Here is a 7,886-nt window from a genome sequence, read left to right as displayed (position 1 = left end):
CCCACTATCACATTTGGAGGTGGGTGGGACCAGAATCTCCTTGCTGAAAATGAAGTCATAAATCATTTGGTAGAGGTTTGTGGCAAACACAGGTAGAACTGGAATTGTGGCTTCAGTCCCTAGGGCTATTTCTTTAAGTCCGTGCTGCCTGTGATGGACATCTGTTGCTTTTTACATTTACCTGACATTTTTATTTAGGAAGAAATTCTTGGCAGTCATGTCCTGCCATAGGTATGGACATATGACCCAGTTTGGCAAGAAAAATGACCAGTGACTGAGGATGAGCACATGACCCAGCATCCTTTTTGATAAGTGATTTGAATGCTGTAGGAGATAGGGTTTATTTTTCAAAAAGCAATACAGTGCAGTAATTAAAAGCACAGACTCTAGAGCTAACTACCTAAATCAAAATTTCAGCTCTTCCTTTTGTACTCAACGGTCATTATGCCAGTTTCTTCATTTCTAAGAGATGGTAGTACAGTAGCTCCCTTATAGGATTATTATGAGGATTAACTGAGCTAATGTATCCAAGGCGCTTTCAACAGCACCTGGCATAAACTAAGTGCTATATATGTGTTTACTCTTTATTTTATCTGAAATTGCAAACTAACCATGCTACAACCTAGAGCTGTTGGTGGCATCTGTGCTGCAGGTGATAGGAACTTGCCTTAGAATGAAGGCAGCAAAAGAAAGCAGAGTGGAGAGAGAAGACTGAGTCCTGAGGACATCATTTAATCACCTAATCTAGCTGCTTGTGAATGGAGCCTTACTGTGTAGGATAGCTTCTGTTTGCCCCTTTGAATCACCCTCCACTCTTTTCCATTCTGTTCTCTGCTCTGTAGGTGGGTCCCCTTGCCCTCTGGCTTTTGGTTAGGTTCAACAGATAAAAGCACTAGCAAGAGATTGGAGGTTGAAGGAAAATGAAATTGTGTTATTTCCCTTAGCCGTGTACCTCTACTAGAGGCCATCCTATCAGGCATTTTTCCCAGGTAGTTATCCCAGTTACTCCTCTAATTTCAAGTCCTTGTTCCATCCCTTTATAGCAAGAAATGGCTCCTAGGTGTAACTAGCCCCAGAGTAGTACATCACTCCTTGTTGGTTTCCCTGAATGCTGCCTTTACTCAATAGTCATTTTGTTATATTCTTCTCCATTGTCCCTGTGTGAGTTGCCCTCTATCTCTTTCTGGGACCCTGACTGATGAATTCAACCATGTGGATGCTAGCAATTAATAGTACATTTACCTAAGTACGTTCAGGGCAAATAACATGTTTTATGAGAAAAGGAATCATTGGTGCAATTTGCTGCACATTATATTCCCCTCTTAGAGATTCAAAAGGTACAGCTTAAAAGTGAAAAGTCTGGAAGTAAACTTTTTGAACTTTAAGTTAGTATTTCTTACACTTATTTGAATAAGTAATGCCTACTCACATCTTGTGGATATGAGATACTTGGAACATTGTGATTTAAAATAAACCCTGATTATGTAGGCAGCTGAGACCTAAAGAGATTAAGTAATTTGCTCATGGGTTACACAGCTAGTTGGTGGTAGGATCTGGTCTAGCATCTGGGACTTCTGATTTGGTTCAATGAAGTCACCATTTTATTATGCTATTTCATAAAAAGTAATGTGGATTATATAAAGTTTGAACATTATTAGTCCCATAGCTTTAGCCAAATCAACTGGTTTGCCTATTTAACATTTATTTTACAAGAATGGAATTAAAGTGGATTTCTTCATGTTTAGAACTTGGCTGTAAGAACAGAGGAAGCACAGAATTGATTTAAGCAGGGCCAAAGTTGGATTTCTCTGGCTAAATTTGGACTTCCCTGAGCCAAAATCTATTGCCATTTAACTGGCTCTACCAACCAGCTAAACATAACAGGTAAGAGAGAGGGGATTTGCTCCCATCTCACAGCTGGCATCAAAAAGATGACTACATACTTTGTAAGAACCTAATTTATATCTGAGGCCAGAAAAAATCTCAAGTTTTTCCAAAGAAAACAATAATACCTTTTAGAACAATGAATTGTTTTGTTTTTCTTTGGTAGGACAGACTGTAAAAATGTCCCTAATTCTTTACTTTTCCCTGTATTTATAGTCCTTTTTCATTCTCCTTTAAAGGACCCTTTCCTCTGATTCAGGGCCATCTTTATTTCCAAAGATCTAGTGTATTCTTACCTACTCTTGTGCTTCTGCTGTTGCCATAAGCACATACATGCTTGGGTTAGCCTGCTGGAGGGTCAGACACACATGGAGCAGAGTCAAGTTATTGGTTACCCTAGCTCAATCCTGCCTAGATTAACTGATAGCCCGTCAACCCCCAGATATGTGAACAATCTTCTCTGGGATCAGCAGAACCACCTTACACCTTTCTGACTCCAGATGTGTGAGCAAGAAATGTCCATGGTTGTGCCACTGAAGTTTTATAGCTGTTTATTATACAGCATTATTGTGCCAGTAGAAGCCTCATTTTTAGATTTAGTATCAGGCATATCTTCCTCAAGTGCCTTCTCAGGTTCTTGGCCTCACTGTTTTCCAGACCACTAACCACTCACTTTGCCATAGCTGCCATCCTGCATAGATAGTAATGGACTATCAGCAGGCTGTGCGATTCCTCTGCCTGAGGTCAACTAGCCATATGCTCAGAATCCCAGGCCTATCCCAACACTTCTACATTCTAGGAAGTACCATGCCACAAGGTTTTCCCAAGTGACTGTCAGAAGGGCTAGGTGATATATGTGAAAAAGCAGTGAAGTTAACCATTTGGAAAACTTGGATCAATGAATTAGAAGAAGCCGTCAGATCGATTTCTCTCTTTTCCTCTGACAGACTGCTTTAAGGCATAGTTTTTCACCCAGAAATATACCATGTAGCTAAGCAAGTATACTTGCTGAGTGGCAATCTGTCTTCATGGCTTTTGATGAAACAGAAACCAAGTACTATACAGTAACAATTTGCATTTGCTTCTCATCTTTGCTAGCCTTTCTTCCCTTTCACTGGCATGGGGATTGCCCCTTCTTATAAAGTAATATATTAAGTTTTTGCCTTAGGCTCTCTTTTCTAGGGCAGCCACATGTTTTAGTCTAGATTTGGTGAGGAAAGTAGATTCATTACAAGTATTACATGAATAAAGAGGTTTAATAGAGGAATTAGGGTTCACCCAAATATAGGAATCACCATGGGAGTAAAGATCTGGAAGACAAGCAGAAACTGTCATTAACTAGTTCAGCCCAAGATATTCCAAATATTCATGACTTAGTTTATAGACATGTACATCTTGAGCATATCAGTCTTCTTACTAGTCTTTTTTTTTTTTTTAAAGATTTTATTTATTCATGAGAGAGAGGCAGAGACACAGGCAGAGACAGAAGCAGGCTCCATGCAGGGAGCCCCCGACATGGGACTTGATCCCGGGTCTGCAGGATCAGGCCCTGGGCTGAAGGAGGCGCTAAACCGCTGAGCCACCGGGGCTGCCCCCTTCTTACTAGTCTTAATTAATCAATCCCTTAATCTATGAGGTAGCTCTTTATTTTAAGTGAAAGGCATCCCCTTTCATCCCTTCAGAGGTCTTTAAAAAAAAATGAGTGTATTGTTACACTCTTTATTAGGTCTTTTTCTTGAGGCCACAGTAATGGCAATATCCTGGATTTGGTCTTTGTCCTAAGGCTACATTTAACTATCACACATTTGAGTTGGTGAAAAACATTTCATTTTCCAGCTCTGACCACTTAAACTCTGTATTCTGTTTCTATTCTATTTGCTTACACCTCCTTATTTTTGAACTTGTCTTTTTCTTTGACTAAGTACTTTATCCATTGCAGCTAATACCAACCAGCTTATTTTTTCAAAATTCTGCCTTAAAATCTCACCCAATGCCATGAGTGCCATTAGGTACATTTTTTGTCTTCCATGTTATTGGAGGCAATATTTATACCAAAATTTTGGCTCCAAATACTAACAAAATACTCTTGTGAAGTTGGGCTAACACTTAATGAGCTTTTAATGAAGACCACTAGCCAAAAAATCAACACCCATAAATATGAGCCAGGTATCACTAGACACTTGGTGAAAGCTTAAAAAAAGGGGCTCAATTAACAAGGAGGGGGAAATTTAAAGGAACCAGACAACCTGATAACAAAAGAAAAAACCCACTAAATATCTTTTAAAAAGGAGATAATACTGTATAGTTTGTGATAGTATAACAATACAAAAAGAGATCCTACAGATTAAAAAATGATTGCTGAAATAAAAATTCGTTTTAAGAGCATATAAAATACAGCATAAGAATAGAAAATTGTAAGATCCTTATCCATTCATCTTTCGATGTGGTCTGTGTATACAATGGAATATTACTCAGCCATTAGAAATGACAAATACCCACCATTTGCTTCGACATGGATGGAACTGGAGGGTATTATGCTGAGTGAAATAAGTCAGAGAAGGACAAACATTATATGGTCTCAATAATTTGGGGAATATAAAAAATAGTGAAAGGAAATAAAGGGGAAAGGAGAGAAAATGAGTGAAAATAGCAGTGAGGGTGACAGAACATGAGAGACACCTAACTCTGGGAAACGAACAAGGGGTAGTGGAAAGGGAGGTGGGCGGGGGGTTGGGGTGACTTGGTGACAGACACTGAGGGGGGCACTTGATGGGATGAGCACTGGGTAATATGCTATATGTTGGCAAGTTGAACTCCAATTAAAAAAAAAAAGAAAATTGTAAGATCCAATAAAGTCCAACCTTAGTTGAGAGTTGTACTTGAAACCAGGAGCTACCCCGGTGCATGGAGCCTGCTTCTCCCTCTGCCTGTGTCTCTGCCTCTCTCTCTCTCTCTCTCTGGGACTATCATAAATAAATTAAAAACAAAAAGAAAGAAACCAGGAGCTACATGCTAACATTTTGCTAAAACAAAAACAAAAACAAAAAAACCTTGAAGGGAAGTTATTTACTGATGATCGTGCTAATATTAGTCATTATTCCTTGTAAGAAAGGGGTGGCTCAGTGGTTGAGCGTCTGCCTTTGGTTCAGGGCATGGTCCCAGGGTCCTGGTATTGGGTCCCACATTGGGCTCCTTGCAGGAAGCCTGCTTCTCCCTCTCTCTATGTATCTGCTTCTCTCTCTCTCTCTCTCTGTGTCTCATGAATAAATAAATAAAATCTTTAAAATAATAATAATAAAGGAAATAATGTGTAATACCCACCAGTGAGCATCCACTACTGAAAAGGCACTAACAATAAAGAAGACTGAACAAATTGCCCAGTTGACATCATCCTTCCTTCCTTAGCCCATTAGCCATCAGGTGCTGGGGCAGCAAGCACATGAATGCAATGTCTGCTGTGGAAAGGATGAAAACTAACCATGGGTTCAGCAGCATGAATTTCCTCTCATCAAGGCTAATTTAGCTCCTGTTGCTGCTGAATGGCCCAACCTACTAGCAATAGAGAATAAGACTGAGTTTCCAATGTAACATTCCTCGAGATCAAATGTCAAGTTGTCTACATTCAGCCCTTTCCATCCTGGGGAGACCAGAAGTTCCTTGTCACAGAACTAAACACATAATGCAGGTATGAGTTTGCTTTTGCTGCCCACAGAACCTCAACCAGTACCACCATCTGAATGCTTATCTAATGTTAGATTCACTGGCATGGGACTCCATATAATATCACATCAAACCAGGGAGGCTGTTTTACAGAAAAGGAAGTATAAGAGTGGACCCTATCCACAGGATCCACCAATAATATCATATCTCACCACCCAGAAATTTCCAGACTGACAGAGCATTGGAACAACTGGCTAAAGATAGAGCTGAACATCAGTTCCAAGAAAATAGTCTGCAAGGATGCCATACTCAAAAACGCATTATATGCACTGGATCAGCTTTTTATATGGCACTGTTCCCCAATACAAAAAATATGGGTGTAGGAACCAAAAGGTGGAAACAGAAGTGCCCCTCACCCCCTCACCCCTACAATTACCTCTGATGAGCTTTAGGGTATATTGTGCTTCACAATTCTGAAGTCTGCACAGTGAGAGGTCTTGGTCCCTAAAGGGACACACTTTTGTCAAGAAATATAGCAAAAATCACATTGAAATAGAAGCTTCAGATACTTTCTTGGTCCTCTGGGTTCCTTGTGTCCAGAGACCAGCAGGTGAGTAAAGGACTCACCATCTTCCCAAGGACAATGGACTCTGATCATCAGGAGGAGATAGAGATCCTGCTACACAATCAGGGCAGGAAGGAATAAGTGTGGAGCCCACATAATAGAACTAAAAATTGTGACTAATGAATAGGTATAGCAACCTCACCCTGAAAATTGCATGATAGCAGAAATTCAGGCTTCTCAGGGAATGCAGTTGAGCTGCAGCACCAGTGAAGCCACCAAGGCAGCCTAGGTGGTAGTGGACATTAAGGGAAATCTAGAATTAATGGCAGAGGGGGAGATGATGAGTATTGATTGTGTCCAGCAGTTGGACTGCAGCAGTGGGAATTGGAATTTTTTCCATTAAACCTCCATTTTTCCTTCAGGAAAAGTGTCCCCTTCAATCCTGTAGGAGCAACTCCCTAAATATATATGGAGATACAGACCTACGTGGAGCAAGGGGTGGATTGTGGTAAGCAAAGAGATAATGCTGCCCAGATTCATCTTCAAGAAAGGACTTGTTGCCCAGCTGCAAGGAAGGAAGTCAGCAGCCTCCAGCTGTCAGCTTCCTCAGAGTCTGCCTCAACTGCAGAGAGCCAGTCATGCCCTTGCCACATCTGGTGGCTAAGTGAAGTCAGCTGAATGCAGCTATAGAAGTGACCCTAGCACACATGGGACCAAAAAACCTGAGCAGTTAATTAGAGTTGTGAAAGATAATGAATCATTTTAAAACACTACATTTTAGGATGGTTTGTTATTTAGTATTAGATACCAAAATTGGTATCTGGAATGGGGTACTATAACAAAAAGCTGACACATGTGGTATTGGCTTTAGGATGAGGTGGAAGGTGCAGATTGGAAGAATGACAAGACCACTATTCGTTGAGTTGAAAAGGTAATGTGGTACGCAGAATAACACCTCTCCCCAGCAAATATGTCCACATCCTAATCCCCAGAAATTATGAACATGCTGCCTCCTGTGGTAAGAAGGATTTTGCAGATGTTGTTAGGGATCTTGAAATGGGTAGATACCTCAGATTATCCAGGTGGGCCTAATATAAGGACCCTTAAAGTAGAAAAGTGATACATAAGAGAAAGTCAGTATGATACAAAATGAGGGCTAGCCCTCTGTTGCTGACTTTGCAGATGGTTGAAGGGAACCACAAGGCAAGAAACACAGTTGGCCTCCAGAAGCTGGAAAAGGCAAGGGAACAGATTCCCTCTTGGAGCCTCCAGAAAGGAATACAGTTCAGCCAACATCTTGATTTTTTTTCTATGAGATCTGTGTTGGACTTCTAGTCTACAAGGCTATATAATATTAAATTTGTATTGCTTAAGCCTATTAAGTTTGTGGTGATTTGCTAAAGAAGCCAGAGGAAAAAAACAGGTGGTTAGGAGGTTGTTAGCAAAGGCTTGAAGAATAGCAAATGAACAGTAGAGGGTGGAAAAGCAGTTAAAAAAATCATCAAATGCTAAAAGATGTAGGACTTGATCTATGCATGAAAAAATGCTATGCTTAGCAATACTTTTGTCTGTCATAACAGAAGATAGAAAATGAGCCTTATGAACTTACAGATCTCTTAAGATTTCCACACAGAGTAGTGAAAATATCAATTAACTTTTTAAAAAGATTTTATTTATTTACTTAGAGAGAGAGTGCACAATTGGAGGGAGGGACAGAGGCAGGGAGAGAGAGAGACTATCAACCAGACTCCATGCTGAGCACAGAGCCTGACTTCAG

This window comes from Nyctereutes procyonoides, unplaced genomic scaffold (assembly GCF_905146905.1).
Source record: "Nyctereutes procyonoides isolate TBG_1078 unplaced genomic scaffold, NYPRO_anot_genome, whole genome shotgun sequence".
NCBI lineage: Eukaryota > Metazoa > Chordata > Mammalia > Carnivora > Canidae > Nyctereutes > Nyctereutes procyonoides.
Note: the sequence above shows the minus strand (reverse complement) of the source record.